A 17,734-nucleotide genomic window follows, 5' to 3' on the forward strand; every position below is an offset into this window, starting at 1 on the left:
ACTCTGTGCTCCTGAGCTAAGACACAATTGGTGGTGTTGGCCAAGTGAGCTAAGGTTGGTATGTCTCACTTCTCTTGTCTATAGAATACTACCTCCTACTTCTCGTGGTGACTCTGATGATTAAACCTAAGAAATTGTGGGGATTGGGGGGCAAACCACCTGACCCAGGGCAGTGCTTGGCCCTTAGCTGGTATTTCAAATATATCAGTTCCCTGTGTATCAAAACCAAAAGAGACCCAGAACTTCCCATTTCACTGTTGTGTTTCAACGCAAATGCACACACTCAACACTCTAAGAGGCGGTGCTCCAGGAGACACAAAGCTGGACCTTCCGAGACAGACGCTGCCTTGAGAGTCTACCCCGATACCAACCCTACATTTATTAAAAACAGAACACAGACAACAGGACCCCTGTTAGTCAAGAAGGGAAGATACTGAGAGGGAGGGTGGAACAGAGTGAAGAAGTAATAGAAAACGGCAACCAACTGAATTAAGAATTTTACTAAAAATAAATAAATAGGGCACCTGGGTGGCTCAGTGGGTTAAAGCCTCCGCCTTCGGCTCAGGTCATGATCTCAGGGTCCTGGGATCGAGTCCCGCATCTGGCTCTCTGCTCATCAGGGAGCCTGCTTCCTCCCCTCTCTCTCTCTCTGACGGCCTCTCTGCCTACTTGTAAAATAAATAAAATAAAATAATAAATTAAAATAATAAATAAATAAATAAAGCAGGCAAAGAGTACAGGAAGAAAGAAGAGTCATGGGGACAGAATTCTCCGTGAGCTGGTCATCTGGAAAGAAGACCCTGAGATGGGATTACACCTGTGAGGATCTTAATAGGGGAAGAGCCTTTCGGGAGAAAACAGGGAGGCAGCTCGAGAAGACAGACAGTTGCCACACTGAACGCAGGTCTGACCGCAGAGTGAAAGAGGAGAAGGAAAGAAGGTTGGGGGACTGCATCCCAGCCCCCCATTGGTCCAAAGGAGATTCATTAAGGTCAGCTGCACTAGAAGTAGGGGGAGGTCTGCCTGGCACCTTCTCATGGCAGCACTTCCACGAGTCAGCATTTTCCACAATACAGCAGGCAGCTGAGCTCCTCACTCTAATCCGATGACACACAGGCCTGTCTGAACAGCACAGGTCAGACGATGAACAAAATGGCAACAAGAGAATACACCACACTCTGGCTTAGAAAGCTTATTAGTGAAGGGAAGAACCCAGGGTTCTTGTTCCCAAGAGAATGTTCAAGGAATCTTCAGGGATGTAAAGGTTTGGAGGAAGACAAAAAAATTAGAGTATGTTCTTTTATTGATTTGGGTTCTCCAGAAGCAGAACCTGAGACAAGGATTTGGTTAGCAAGTAGTTTATTTGGAAGATAAGCAGGAGTGAGGGGGTGAGGAGAGGGAGGCAGGAAAAAATGCTAATGTAAGGTGTGCTACTGAGGTAGCTCCAGATAATGGGAGCTCAAGTCACCCCAGGACTAAAGAAATGAGAAGCCCTTCCAGAAATAACCCAAAGGACCACAGTCTACAGCATTTATCCATAGGCTCTCCTCCCACTGGTGTGGAGCTATCTCTTGGGGACCGGTTCCCCTAAACTCCCAGATAGGAATAGTCCCTGTGCCAGAGAAAGCCTCAAGCAGAAAGCCAACTGTCAGGCGAAGACACGGCTAGTGGCAACCAAGTCTGCATGTGCATGAAACTGCCCACCACGGCTACAGCGAAAGTCAGAGGTGGGCCCAGAGCTGCGGTAACTCAGCCCTTTGGTACGGCTCCAAGGGCAAACTGTATACAAAATGACTTTAACCTTCGCATCTTGTTTACATCTTCTTATTCAACACTCCCCATTACCCTGGGAACCACCAGTGCCAAGCCCTGTTATGTTGTTGCATGTAACACTTTACTTAGCTGTGACCTCCCATCCCAACCCCCAGAACATTCACTCAGTAAGGGCGGAGTCTTAGATTCAGCCCTGTGGCCCATTAGACCAAAACTCAGCATGGGGGTGAAGGAGATAGGGCAACACCAGACCATTCCTTTATTTTTATTATTATTATTATTACTAGAGAGAGAGAACATGCAGGAGCAGGGAGGGGCAGAGGGAGACAGACAACCTCAAGCAGGCTTCACATGCAGCATGGAGCCCAATGCAGGGCTCAGTCTCACGACCCTGAGTTCATGACCTGAGCCAAAATCAAGACTCGGACACTTAACCACCTGAGCCACTCAGGTGCCCCAACATCAGGCCATTTCATCTCCAAACCACCCCACTTCCACGTAACTCCCACCCAGAGTACAAGCTTACCTTGCAGGAGGGTGAACACACAGGGACTTGATGCTTGAGGTAGGACAGGTACCTGAGTCCTGGCTCATACCACAGTGACCTCTTTGCCACAGCAGGTAACTAACTTGTAACCAAGCAGCTTGGAACACCAGCAGACAAACCTTCCTCTGAGCCCCAGCTCTGCTTCTGCCACACTGCACGGAGATTTCCGCCCAGTGAGAAGCTACCACCGTCACCTGCTGCAATTAGCTAATCATTTAAGCCTGGTGGTCTTCCGACTGTGCTGTGTATCAGAATTTCCCAGAGCGCTAAGAACGCACACGAGGAACTCTGCTGGTTGAAGCAGGCAAGGGCCTCAGAGTCTTGACCAGTCCCCCCAGGACATTCTGATACACACCAAAGCTTGAGAACCACTGAGGTAATAACCCTGGATGAAAGGGTCTCAGATTTTGCGGCGCATGTGACTTCGTTCAGTCACAGATTGGCTGAGCAGGTCTGCTATGGGGCGGGATCATCTGCATTTCTGATGGCTCGTAGGTTTTCCTGATGCAGCGGCTCCACAGGTCACTTTGAAAAGCTAGGGCCCGAAAGGCAGCACCTGATGGCCTTATGATGGCTTCACGATCTGGAGGAGCAGCTTTCCTGGGTACCCCTTCCCCCGTCCCTTGGCTCCCCACAGGGCATACGGCTCCCAGTGACTTTTTGGGTACAGGGAAGGTAAAAATTTCTTGCTATACTGCTGCCTTTTTTGGAAATCTAGTTACATATTTCATTTGACCCAGTATATCCAAAATCTTGTCATTTGGACATTTAATCAACATAAAAGTTATTAATGAGGTATTTTATATTCTTCTCTTTCTAGTGCTAAGTCTTAGAAATCCAGCATGCACTTTACACCTCCAGCCTATTCCACTCCAAATGATGACCACGTGTGACTAGTGGCCCCTGCACTGGATGACCCACTGCCCTCTTACACTCTAATTTACCTCACAGTCTGGAAGTTCTTCTTCTGTCCACCTATGTCCTTCCTTTCAAGCACTGGGCTCACCTGGTGTTTGAGCCAAAATAACATTAGAAACAGAAACCTTATCCAAAGAGAGAAAAGATACCTAAGCATCTCTGCATTTTCAGTGGCCTCCTGGAGAGTCCTCCAGGAGGAGAGTCTGGGCTGACCAACTATTCCAGGTGGCCTGGGGCTGTCCCAGGCTGAGCACAGAAGGTCTGCATTCCCAGGAAAGGCCTCAGTCCCAGGAGAACAAGGAGAGCTGGTCACCCTTGCATAGTGTTCCTGCTTAGTCACCGCCCCTCAGGACTTGTTTCCATGGGTGCCAGAGCTGCCCAGGTCCAGTCCAGGATGGAAAATGCATTCAGGTTCTTGTCCAGAGCCAAATCTCTAAACATGGGAACTGTAGTGCAGTCAGGTCCCTCCAGGCCTCTGGGGCCCCCAAATTGAGTCTAGCTTCTCTCCACTTCCAAATGCCCTAGTCCTGATATTGATTCCGAGCCTCAGTTTATCCCACTGGGCTTTATGGGCATTTTAAGAACGCTAAAGCATTTTGAAAACTGAGAGGTATTACGTAACTGTGTCTACTATTAATACTCGTCAAGCAAGTATTAGATGCCACACCCTAGATTAACGCCTTTATGTTCATTATAGGGTTTAATTCTCACAACAACCCTACGAAGCAAGCACTATCATTGTCTTTAAAGACAAGGCAACGAACGATCAGAGAGGTTAAGTGACTTGCCTATGGTCACAAAGATCATTCAGTCTCAGAGGTGTGGTTTGAATGTACAACTCTGATTCCAAAGTCTAGAAAAGAGCAAAGCCAAAAAGGAAGACTGAGAATGGCAAGATACATTGATGGCAAGAATACTGCGGGAAAAATGCCCTAGTAAGGCCCTTTACAAAAAAAGAGCAACCCAAATTTTCAAAAGTGTTTGAGAAAAGAGTATATATTACTATCTTTAATAATATCTTTAAACAGATTTGAAGAAGAATTTATGGAAGCTTGTGAGTCCTATTCTGCCCTTCTACCCCCGGGTCTGCGTAGGAGTCCCTGCTGTTCCCTGAGCCTGGAACTCTCCAGCCCCTGATCTTCAGGTGGAGGGAGCTTCCCGGATGGAGATCAGCCAGGTCCCAGCTCAAATGCAACTTCCTCCAGGAAGGCTCCCCTTACTAACTTAGAGAAACTTCCACCCATCCTCTTGCTCACTCATCACTCTGTCCCATTCCCCTGCTTTATTTTGGTTATAATACTTCTCAGAAATCTGTTACCTTATGTCTGTATTTGTCAGGTTTGTGTGTTAAATTCTCCCTCACCATATCAGAACAAGGTCCCTGCTCCATGGAGGTGATATAGACCTTGTCCATTACCATGTCCTGGGGGACTAGAACTGACCCTCAAACTTTTGTTGATTATTAAACAAACACAATACTGAAAAAAATGTGGAATAAGTTGCCAACAGGGAGAAAAAAAGCTTCTATGCTATTTTTTTTTTAAGAGGCCTGCAATCAACACACAAAATCACCCTTGGCGAAAAGAGCTTATTTGCTTAGTATTCATGCATCCCCATTTGCAAACTGACCAAACCACAAGAGTTATACTGAAATCTTTCCTTGATGGGGTGAGTTCTCACTCTCTGATTACAGACTCGAGCTGGTAGATTTCAATTACCATGTGTCACCACAAGAGACAGTCACTCAAAGGCCTTGGCTCTGTAGAAGTCAAAACCCAAGTCAGCCAAACCAGAAACACCTTCACGGATCTGGTTGTGTCTTGAATCATTTCCATAGAAACAGGAAGAATTCCCAACAGAGGCTCCCTAACTTCCAGCAATTATCTTAAGGTCTGATTAGCATTTTAAATGTCACCTGTATAAATTAAAACTGTTTACAGCTCTCAACAGCACTATTTTGTGATTCATGATTCCCACAGCAACTAGCCAAAACTCACTTTTTGGAAAATCCCATTCTGAATGTTACCTGTTAGATTGGGCCTGGCAAAATCTCCCTCTTGGTTTAGATATCCAACTTCCCTTTTCATTCTTCATGTTGTTAATCTCCTGGGAAGAGTTTGAGTATCGGGGGTGTCACATTTGACAGGCAGACTATTTGAAAATGGCTCTTTGGGTTATATAAGTTATTTGACACCATCTCCGACTGGCTTAAAGAAGACAAATGAAGGGGCGCCTGGGTGGCTCAGTGGGTTAAGGCCTCTGCCTTCGGCTCAGGTCATGATCCCAGGGTCCTGAGATCGAGCCCCGCGTCGGGCTCTCTGCTCAGCGGGGAGCCTGCTTCCTCCTCTCTCTCTGCCTGCTTCTCTGTGGTCTCCGTCTGTCAAGTAAATGGGTGAAATCTTTGAAAAAAAAAAAGAAGAAGACAAATGAAGATTTCTGCGTCTAGTTCTAGATCGTCAAGCACCACTCATCATCACCTATCTTGTGGGTACACATGTTAACTTTCCCACAGATTGGGGGACAGGACAGTGAGTCTCTGAGGTCACCTCTAGTCCTAGTCATTTTTTACAAAAAATGGTACTTTAAAATAGCTCCCTTTTATGCATACTTTATGCCACCAGCATTTCACTGATTTACTTAGTTTGGCACCACAGGTACAGAGTACAGAGGTATTTCTTGCTCCTCTGGCCAGAGGCAGCTGGGAATAAAGAAACATGTGGGCTGCCAAGTCAGGCAGAGGGATTCCAAGCTTTGCTCCAGCACTTAATGCTCCAAGAGCTTCAACAAGTCCCTTAGTCTTTGCCTGATCTGAAAACTCAGACTAACATGGGAGAAAGCTGGATGGCCGGCCCCCTGTGCCCCACCAGGTGCCACAGTGATGGCTCTAAACTTCCACTTCCCTGCTTTTAAGCCTCTAAAGCAGAAGTCAGCAAACTTTTTCCGTAAAGGGCTACATCGTAAATATTTTGGGGTTTGCAGGTGGTACATTCTCCGTCTCAACTACTCAGCTCTGCTGTAGTAGCAGGAATGAAGACACAGAAAATATGGAAAGAAAAGGGCAGCTGGGTTCCCATGAGATCCATCACCTCTCTAGCCCCATCTCCTAGCCCCATCTCCTCCAGATCTGCTCCTCCTCCACCCTGCTTCAGCTGAAAGCAAAGAAACTGAAACACTCTTTTGGTTTCTAGAACATTCCAAGTCTTGCCTTGGGGCCTTCACACTCGCTATTCCCTTTTGTAGACAGCTCTGCTCCCAAAGCAGCATATGCCCCATATCTCTCATTTATCGTCATCAATTCAGAGAGGTTTCCGTGACCACCAACTGGTCAGCTGCTCTTTTAACAGTTGTCCCTGCTTTATTTTCTCAAGGTACTCACCAGTCTCTAAGTGACACAGAGGAGGCAGGTCCCACAGTAACAATCATGCATATAGACCATTGATACTTTCTCAATCTTTTCTTTTTTTAAGGTTTTTTTGGTTGTTTGTTTTTAATATTTTATTTATTTATTTGACACAGAGAGAGAGATCACAAGTAGGCAGAGAGGCAGGCAGAGACAGAGAGGAAGCAGGCTCTCTGCTGAGCAGAGAGTCTGATTCGGGGCTCGATCCAGGACCCTAAGATCATGACCTGAGCGGAAGGCAGAGGCTTTAACCCACTGAGCCACCCAGGTGCCCTGATACTTTCTCAATCTTAGGTGTAAAATTTAACAAACTTGGGCACCTGGGTGGTTCAGTAAGTTAAGCATCTGCCTTTAGCTCAGGTCATGATTTCAGGGCCCTGGGATTAAGCCCTGCATCAGGCTCCCCGTGGGCTCTCCCTTTGCCTTTGCCTCTTTCTTTCTCTCTCTCTCATGAATAAACAAATAAAATCTTTTTTAAAAAATTAACAAACATCCATTTTTCTCAGTATTATCTTTAATTATGGCAAAATTCACATAACATAAAATTCATCTCACCCACTTGTAAGTCTACCCTTAAGTGGCATTAAGCACATTCACAACCTTGCACAACCATTATCACCATCCATCTCCAGAACTCTGTTCAACTTACAAACCTGAAACTCTGTCCCCATTAAACGACTCCCCCTTCCTCCCTCCTCCCAGGTCCTGACAACATCTCATCAAATTTTCACATTAAACCTTACCAGGAAAAATCTGATTAAGGAAATATCTACATTTCCGGAACAATTTTACTACCCAATGTCCACCCCGAGCCCCTTCAACGTGGAGATTCTGGGACCACCATTGAGATGTGATATTTCCTTGCCTGCTTTTTATTTGTTCTTTTCTCTCTCCCTCACTACAGGGTAAGCTCCCTGAGAACAGAAACCTCATCTTTTCCCTCAATGGGTGGCCAACAACCAGCACAGGCTAACACTGAGCAAGAAATGTTAGTGAAATGAGTAAACAAAGATAGGAATGATCACGATTGGGTTAGACCTTGAGCTGGGCTCTCCGAAGGCTCCAGACGTGTCAATAAGACACAGAACTTCAGCTAGGGGTAACAGCGGAAAACATAAGCTCCTGGAGGCCTGGGGAGTATATAAATTGTATTGGCAGGGCCAGGTACCAGCAGGAAGAGGAGGAAAGGAAAGGAGGGAGGAGGGAAAGTGGGAAGAGGCAGGTGGGAGGTGGGAAGGCCGGAAGAAAGGAGAATGAGAATGCACTGGATTCTTGGATTCTCTTCACAGAGTGTGCATTTGAGAGTCCTGAAAAGAAAGGACTAAGGATGTAGGGAGTGAGGCTGTTAAAGATCTAGGAAGCATGGTCCTTGACCAGGGAATGCCATGATGCCAGCTGGCAAATAAGGAAAATGTCACTTGTGGCCTTGGCAATATCGAGGAGAAGGGGTGTGTCCAGGTGTCACAAAAACTTCATTTTCAGGACTTTAGCAACAACTGGAGGTGAATGTTAACATTTCCATGTAGGAATCTCATTGTAACGAATCTTCTCAAAAAGTGGAGGGAGAAAAGTGCTACATCTGCCACAATGCACAGACCACACTTTTCTATCCAAAAAGAAAGAGAAAAAGAAAATTGTCCCATGGAACTGGCACCTTTTTAACACACCTCTGATCTTGGTTCTGGCTTTTAGGCCCAATGTCCTTGTGATCCTGGGCTTGGACCAGAAAGATGAAAGGCTAATCAACACTGTGTAGGCTGGAAGGCTGTATATTTCCTCACCCAGGAGCGATCATTCACAAAGGATGTGACTCACCAGCCAGTTCTGATCATGATTTTGTGCATTAGGCCTCCAGGAACCCTGACTCATGCACACGCCATGAAGAGATTGTTTTAAAGTGGTTGAAGTCTCATGGCAAATTTATACAAACAGAAGTGGGTTAGGTGTGGGATTTACTGATGTAAATCCCTACTCAATGATTCAGATACTGTCCTCTCATAATTGGTCCTTTGTGCAATATCTACCTGGAGGTATTGTTCCTGCCGGACTTAATAAGCCTTGGCTGAAAAATTACTCAGTGTAACTGATCCTATTAGGCATGTTGAGTTGGATAACTATACATCTAAGTTCCAAGTGCCTGAATTTCAATCCAGTGGGGGAAAATCAGCTCAATTCAGCCAGGATTTGATAGAAGAATGGTGTTAGAAGGAAAGTTAGAAACCAACTAGTCCCCCTTGGTATTTTGCAGCTTAGGAAACTGATTAGCTGAGGTTAAGGTTGAGGAAACTGACGCAAAGCTTCATGATCTGACCCACAAGCATGGGTCTTTGTACCCTTACTATCAAATGAGCTGCACACTAGAGAAGGAGAGAGGAGATGAAACTAAGACCTCTGCCTTCACTGAGCTTAAAGAATTGTCAAAGACACCAGCCAGACGCATAAGAGTGTTAACACAGAAATGAGTGATGTTAAGTGGCAGGTGGAAAAGTCCAAGAAGAGGGCAGTAGGGGAGGGCAGGAGTTGTCAGGGAGGACCTCCTGGAGGAGAAGTTGCTTGGTCTGGGTCTCAAAAGCAGGGGAAGAGGGGTACCTGGGTGGCTCAGTGGGTTGAGCCTCTGCCTTCAGCTCAGGTCATGATCTCAGGATCCTGAGATCGAGCCCCACATCGGGCTCTCTGCTCAGCGGGGTGCCTGCTTCCTCCTCTCTCTCTGCCTGCCTCTCTGCCTACTTGTGATCTCTCTCTCTCTGTCAAACAAATAAATAAAATTTAAGAAAAAAAAAAAGCAGGGGAAGATTTGAGAGGAAGGAGAGGAAGCAGGACTGCAGAAAGTCAGGTGAGAATACCAAGTGGGGGGCGCTTGGGTGGTTCAGTGGGTTTTTAAAGCCTCTGCCTTCGGCTGAGGTCATGATCTCAGGGTCCTGGGACTGAGCCCGCTTCAGGGTCTCTGCTCGGCAGGGAGCCTGCTTCCCCCTCTCCATCTCTGCCTGCCTCTCTGCCTACTTGTGATCTCCGTCTGTCAAATAAATAAAATCTTAAAAAAAAAAAAAAAAAAGAATACCAAGTGGGAAGTGTGACACAGGCGGGGCAAGAACAGACAGAGAGCCTAGGGCACAGCCACCTGCAAAAGAGCATAATCACAGGAGATCACCAAAAGTCACAGCCTCGACCCATCCTGAGCCTCTTGCACTGGTAAGTGCTTAATAGCCAGCTAGTGGGGGCGCCTGGGTGGCTCAGTGGGTTAAAGCCTCTGCCTTCAGCTCAGGTCATGATCCCAGAGTCCTGGGATGGAGCCCCACATTGGGCTCTCTGCTCAGCAGGGAGCCTGCTTCCCTTCCTCTCTCTGCCTGCCTCTCTGCCTACTTGTGATCTCTGTCTGTCAAATAAATAAATAAAATCTTAAAAAAAAAAAAATAGCCAGCTATTGAAGGAGAGGGGAGCCCTGATTGTAGCCTCTGCCAATTGTCATGGTACAAACACTCTCTCCACAGATGATTGCGAAGATGGCTGAGTTTAACAACAGGCTCACAAATTTTCTGTAATGTTAACTACTGGCTCTTGCAAGAGGGTCCAGCACAGTTCTGCCTGGGACCTCTGTTTACATGGATTCCTCTCTCCTAGTGTTTTGTGGGGTGGTGGTGGTGGTGGTGGTGGTGGTGGTGGTGGTGGTGGTGGTGGTGGGTGGGTGTGTGTGTGTGTGTGTGTGTGTGTGTGTGTGTGTGTTTTAATAGCTACCCCTTACTGGGCACTTGCAGATGAGAGCCTATGCTAACACTTGACATGCATTACCTTAATTGTTTACAAGAATCTCATGCAGTAGTTAATTTTTAACAATATTGCTATTTTGCTAATGGGAAAGTGATGCTTAGAAGTATTTGAAAGCCAAATGCTTATCACTTTAAAATTTATTCTCTTAACTTTTATACTATACTCTTCCTTCTCCTCTCACCGCTACTAATTTTACCATTCTCTTATATTGTTGATCTTTATCCTCAGAATTCTTCTGACCCAACGCTGAAAAAACAAGCCAGAGAAATGGCTTGTCAGTGGATGCACCATCTTCAACTATGAAATTCAGTGAGGGTGGCTGTCTACCTTTCTAAGTACATTTTATTGCTTAGATTTTGAAATCTTTATATTTCAATAAACAAGTCAAGGAAGTAAAACTATTCCTTACTGAGAAAACACCAACAGATGAGTAGATCAAACAGAAAAGAAACTTTGGCTTCTGACCTCTCTTAAGTTTTAGATTTCATGGAGTTTTTAGGGACAAGTTAGTAGAAATGTATGACTGCTGGATTTTGTCCTCTCAACAATCCAAGTTATTCTAAGACAATATCTTCAGTGAGGTTCCCTGGAAACACAATCTGAGATAACGATTCTTTTGGGAAGGAAAAAAAGAAGAAGAATAAAAGCAACTCTCAGGGTACCTGGGTGGTTCAGTCTGTTAAGCCTCTGCCTTCGGCTCAGGTCATGATCCCAGGGTCCTGGGATTGAGCCCCGCATTGCACTCTCTGCTCAGCAAGGAGCCTGCTTCCCTTCCTCTCTCTGCCTGCCTCTCTGCCTACTTGTGATCTACGTCTCTCAAATAAATAAATAAAATCTTTAAAAAAAAAAAACTATCAGGAAGTGAGAGAGGCAAGAAAAGAGGCAGAGCAAAGATGTGGTTTCAGCTGGAGTCTAGCCCCAGTCTCATCCCATATGAAGTTCCAGAATACAAGTGATATCACAGTGCTATCCCACCTCAAGACAGCAGAACTGGACTTTTATATCACATCACTGGCTGTGGGAACCATAACCTCCCAGCCATTTCCCACTGAGGTTGAGGCTGCTGGCTATGGGAAATTCTTTAGAGAAGGACACAGCCATGAGACTTTAGCCAACACTCATAACAGGTAAGGGATAGGTGTATCAGTGACATAAATGGGATCCAGGCAGGGCACCAAAACTGTCTATTTCAGACAGGTAACAAACTAAATTCCTAATCAAAACAACTTCATCTTTGCCTAATTAGCCAATCACAGAAATTTCTCAGCATGGTTAGATGCGTGGGAAACCTCGCAACCCCAGTTCCTGGGGTAAGATTTCACATCAGCCACAGACTCAAATGTTTTGAGTAAAACTGCTATGAACACTTACAGAGCCACAGAATTTCTTGGGAGGGATTGAAATTGCCTTTGTCTTCATATCTCTAAAGATCTTCTAGGACAAGGACTGTGTTTTATTTACTACAGGTCCCTGGAGACTATTATTTGTCACATAGTAGTTGCTAAATAAATATACTGATGAATCAAATGCTTAAAAATCCCTTACATATGGTGTCCAACTCAGTTTGCCCAAAACTGTTCAGTTTTAAAACTAAAAGTCCTATATCCTGGATACCTATCTCAGTGACAAGCAAACCAGGACAACTGGTCACCCTACTCTTAAGTCCTCTCTGCTTCTGCCTTATGGCTGCATTCAAATCAATCAATCCCTTCATCTTTCCTACATGTCTCCCATAAAGGAAACTTTTAAAACTCCCTGGGTAATATACCCATAAGAATGTCTTCAAAATGTCTAATAAATATATTCCTGCTCCAATGTGAATCATTTTTCTTTTTCTTGAGTCTTAACAGAAATACCACTATAACCACCCCTAAGATTTTGTCATATGAAATAGTAGTCTGTAGACCTTCTGTCCTCATTTTTCACCTTCCCTGTTACTCCCCAAGGTAGCCAGTGTCTTTGGGCGGATCTCTGAATGACCCCAAGGCCTTCCTTCAAGCTTAAAAACAAAAACAAAAACAAAAAACAAAAAACTGACCACCTATATGGCTCCAGAAACTTTTCTTCTACATCCCCTCTATCAAAATTCATCTGTCCTGTGCCACACACTTTCCTGCCCTGATAGTAATGATTTGGTCCTCAAAATAACATAATGATTTGATCTAGTTAGAACAGCAGAAAGGTAAGAACTGGGACAGCTTTTCTGCTAGTGGGGTCCCTTGGTATGCATTACAATATTAATAATAAAAAAGTTAAGGAGTAGGTGAATTGAAATGAACAGTGAGGTGGGGATTCTTGGTTTTCATAACCCAAAAGACAGGGCTAATTCAGGCCTACCCAATTCTGCTCTCATCTGCCTTACCATCTTTTCATTCCAAACTCTCTTCATGGGAGGGGAACTACATCACTGACAAAGTCAGGCTTCCATCGTCCATGCTGCCCACATTGCCACAGGAATAGAGAGCCCCACCTTTCTAGAATCCATGCAACAAATTCATCTCACAGGGACTCAGTGTGCCCATTGGGATATGTGCTTGTCCTGAGCCAGTCACTCTGGCTGAAAAGAGCAGGTTTCTCTGACTGGTCAAGTTGGAGTCACTTGACTCCCACGTGGCCAATGAAGGGAAACAGAGAAAGAACAGAAGGATTAGGTGTGGGGCTGACAAAAACTAAAGCTTTGAAAACCTCAACAACCTGTTCCATAATTCACTTAACAATAGGGCTTTGCCTCATCACCGTCCTTAGTCCGTCACAAATTATTCTGGCTAAGGCCCTGGAGCCTTTTTAGAAACCCTTACGGCAGAGGCAAAAAAAAATAGGCTATTAAAAATCGTAATTGCAGGGTGCCTGGGTGACTCAGTGGGTTAAGCCTCTCTGCCTTTGGCTCAGGTCATGATCTCAGGGTCCTGGGATCAAGCTCCACACCGGGCGCACTGCTCAGTGGAAGCCTGCTTCCTCCTTTCTCTGCCTGCCTCTCTGCCTACCTGTGATCTCTGTCTGTCAAATAAATAAAATATTTTTAAAAAGAAAATCATAGTTGCCTGTGATGAATTTTTTTAAAGTCAAATAAATATCATAGTTAAGGTATCATGCTCCAAACATGTTGCAAATTTTCCCTAAGAGTGGGAGGTTGTGCTGGAGCAGCCTAGGGAGGTTTACAGGTGTTTTGGCAAAGCTCTCCCTAGCGGATGCCAGAAAGACCTGCCCCCTCCCAGCTGCGTTCCCCATTTTTCAGGGCCCTCAGTAGCAACTTCACTCTCTAATTGCCTGGAGTTAGTCATTATGTCTCAGCTGCAATACTTGGGAATGCCAAGAAATGAGCTCACCCAGAGGCCTTTTGTGTTTTAAGTGTTTAATCCAAAAAAGAAATTTCCTAAGGAAAGTTACCACTTAGATTTACGTGGGCCAACAGGCTCTGGTGTGGAGACATTTCCAGGCAATCCAACTTTGAAGTCCCTGGGGTTCACAAAGAAACTCAGAGTAGCAGCATACACAGAAATGAGAATTTATAATCCTTTGCACTTATTCTTGTGTATGGCACAGACTACTAAGTAACTTGGCCAAATCAGTTTGGGGAATTCAATTCAATTCCATGAACATTAATTGAGCGCTCTTCAGTGAGGATGCTTTCAGCTGCAAATAACAGCTGAAAGAGCCAATTAAAATTAGCTTTAAATAATAAGAATTAATTACCTCACATAACACAAAGTTGGAGAGAGGCAGGTCCAGAAGTTGGTTAATCTAGCAGTTAAACAATGCCAGAAATATTGGTTGGCTCTTTTGAGATTCCCATGGAAATATAGTCAGGATTTCAAAATGGCTGCCACAGCTTCAAACATAACATCCTCACATAACAGCACCCAAAGGCGGGTAGAAAGGTGGGATTTCTCCATGAGCATCTCTTTCTCTTTTTCTAAAATGGGAAATCTTTTCCACAATTCCTCTCAAAAGACTTTCTCTTAGATCTCCTCTTAGAAATAGATCCCATGGCCACCCCTAAACCAATAAGGCAGGAAAGAGGAACGTGAAGGCCATAAATGCTTTAGCCAATGGTGATTCGTTCGTAGGTCTGGGCCCACCTTAGTTGTTTCTGGAGCCTGTGGCCTCCTAAACAAATGGAGGTATTTGTTGGTAAGGAAGAAAATATGAAGCAGTGCCTACAAAACAGTGTCTTCCCCAGAGCAGCTACCTCTGTGATCTGCATTGGGCTTATGAAAATGGATAAACCACAGCCCCTTTTCTCAAGGAGCCCACAGGGATAAAAGCATTTACTCAATAATTTCTATTATTGATTGCCTGGCTTAATAATAAAATGGATTTGAAGAGGTAAAGAGTTATGCCAGACTTCATTTTTTAGAGATTTCTACAACAGAGTCTCCCATCCCACAAGCTCTTCTTACAATGTGGCTTTCACATTGCTCCCATAAAGAGGTGGAATCTACATGCCCAACCTTTGAATCAGGATGGACTTTTGACTCTAGCTGAAGTGGCACCACGGGACTCCTAAGACTAACTTTTAAAAGTCAACACAACTGCCACCTGGTTCTCTTTGGAGGCTCTCTCTTGGAACCCAGCCACCATGCTGTAAGGAAGTCTGGACTTCCCTATGGAGAAGTCCCACACCAATCTGCTGGCCATGCTAGTGAGCCCTCCAGATCCTCCAGCCCCAGGTGACCCACATAGCTGATGCCATATAGAAGAAAGATGCCGTGCTCTATGGCCCCTAGCCAAATCATAAATTTGTGAGCAGAGTAAATGATCACTGTTTTCATAAGCCACTAAATTGGGGGGCGGGGGGTGTTAGGCAGTAAAAGATTATTGTATCTGAGCCAGTTTTAGAACTAAGAATAAAGGAGTGACAAAGATGGTATAAATCACCTGCTATCACAAAGGAAGGGAAAATAAATGTTCACTGGGGAGAAGAGGGAGAGCAATTACAGAGGGATCAGACACCAGGGAAAAGTGGTCAATGTTAAGTCTCAGAGGATGAATAGATTGCAGAAGATGGACAAAAGAAGTGCAAGCAAAGTGAATGCGTACTGTGGTTTTGGAAACTATGGAGTATAAGGTGGATATATGTTGGGTTTGACTCGTTGATGGGGTAGACCTTCCTGATGCTCAACAAGATTTCTAGATCTCCTCTCCTTCAAGACACATGTCTTCTTAACATTAGGTGTGACCTTATGACTTCTTTTGGCCAGTTAATTGTCATAGGAAGTGTCATGAGTCTCTTTTGGTGAAGCATTTAAGAGCTCATACACAATTCTCTATTCTCTTAACTTCAACCAATCCTGAGGTGTCATGTTGAGATGAGGAAACCATAAGATGGTAGAGTTTCTGTTCACCTGAGCCCCCGAGTATAATACAGTTTTTTTAGATCTTTAAATGCTGCCCTGACCCAGTTTCAAGGTCCTGGCTAGAGGCCAATCAGTTCCTCTTCTTGAACAGCCAATGAAGTCCACACCCACAACCATTCCTTATTAGCCTCTCACACTTCAGATCACGATACTTCTACCCTAATTTCCCCAAAGTCAAATTCCAAACAATTACGGATAGCCTCTACACCCCAGAGTCCATGGAAATTATTCAGATTAGCCAATCATAAGCCTGCCTGCCCTGCCTCACCCTTTCTTTCCCATAGAAACCACAATAAAGGTCCTTGCCTATAGTTCTTTCTTCGACTGTCTCCATGACCAACCCCAATGCTTCCCCATTTGACACTGCATGGGATGCTGTGTTCTCCTGGGAGCTATGGGTAAATAAAACAAAACTCTGACCCACTTTCTGCTTTCTCTCTTGATCTGCATCGAGCCTCAGAATATCTCATGCAAGTTTAACTCAAGTTAAAACACGAAGCTACTCTAATCGGCACGGGTTCCCTGCTACTCTGTGTTGGACATGCAGCTGGTGCATCAAGTACAACTTTATTGCTTTAAGCCACTGAGGTTTGAGGTTATTGTTGACTGGAACATAATATAATCCATCCCAACTGAGAACTGCTCACTTTCTATTTCCCTTCCTCTTGTGACAGCATGTCAAATTTTTATTGGGAAACCATTTCTCTCTGACTTCCATGTGTTTAAGGTGCTGACTTCAGTTCCCTGGCTCCAAGAGAAATGTTACCCAAGCCAAGACAATCAGCATAATTCATTTAACCTTCAAAAAATATTCCAAATATTGGGACACCCGGGTGGCCCAGGTGGTTGAGTGGCTGCCTTCAGCTCAGGTCATGATCCTGGAGTTCAGGGATCAAGCTCCGCATGAGGCTCCCTGCTCAGCAGGGGGTCCGCTTCTCCCTCTGCCCTTCCCCCTCTCATGCTCTCTCTCTCACTCATTATCTCTCTCAAATACATAAATAAAATCTTTAAAAAAATTATTTTTAATCCCAAATATGACAACTTATTTCTACATTCATCAACTCGGTCCATGCCAACTTCATTCCAGCACTGGATGACTACATTTGCCTCTTCTCTGATTTCCCTAGTCTCTTCTTTAGTCTATTGTCAACAGCGTAATCAGAGGAATCTTTCTGAAAAATAATTCACGTCATGTCACTCCTCCACTCAAAACCCTCCTAAGACCACCCATCTCACTCAGTAAAAAGCAAAGTCCTTCCTATGGCCAACAAGGTCATACCTGATTTGCCCCCCTCTTATTCCTCTACCCTCTCCCATTTCCTTCTCCCTAGCTCACTCTTTTCACTGGCCTCCTTGCTTTTCCACAAATTTCCCAGGCTTGTTTCTGCCTCAGGGACTTTCTACCAGCTTTTTCCTTTGCCTTGAGTGCTCTTGCATATCTATATAGCTCCCTCCTTTACCTCCTTCAAATCTTTGTGCAAATGTCACCTTCTCAGTAGAGCCTTCTATGACACTCAATCAAAAATTCAAGTCTGCAATCCCCAATAGTTCCTATCCTTTTTTCTTATTTTATTAATGACCACAGCACCATCTAAAATGCTGTATATTTTAAGTATTTATCTGGCTTCATCAGAATATAAATTCCACGAGAGCAGGAACTGTCAACTGTTTCATTCATTATTATATTTCCAGAGTTGAAAATAGTGTTTGGCACATAATAGATGTTGTAAGTATTTTTTAATGAATGACAAAATGAATGAATGAATTCCATCTCCTTAGTTCAAGTTAGTAATTCAAGAATGACCCAATTCAGACTAAAACTTAACTTCAGAGACTCTGGTTGGAGTTATTAGGAATTTGTAACAGAGACTGAAAGCTGACAATCAAAAGTGTATGCCCTCCTAAAGAATTAATGTCAATCTTTTTCAAACTTTTCTAAAAAATTGAATAGGGGGAACCACTTTCAAACACATT

The sequence above is a fragment of the Lutra lutra genome, chromosome 1 (genome assembly GCF_902655055.1).
Source record: "Lutra lutra chromosome 1, mLutLut1.2, whole genome shotgun sequence".
NCBI classification, from domain to species: domain Eukaryota; kingdom Metazoa; phylum Chordata; class Mammalia; order Carnivora; family Mustelidae; genus Lutra; species Lutra lutra.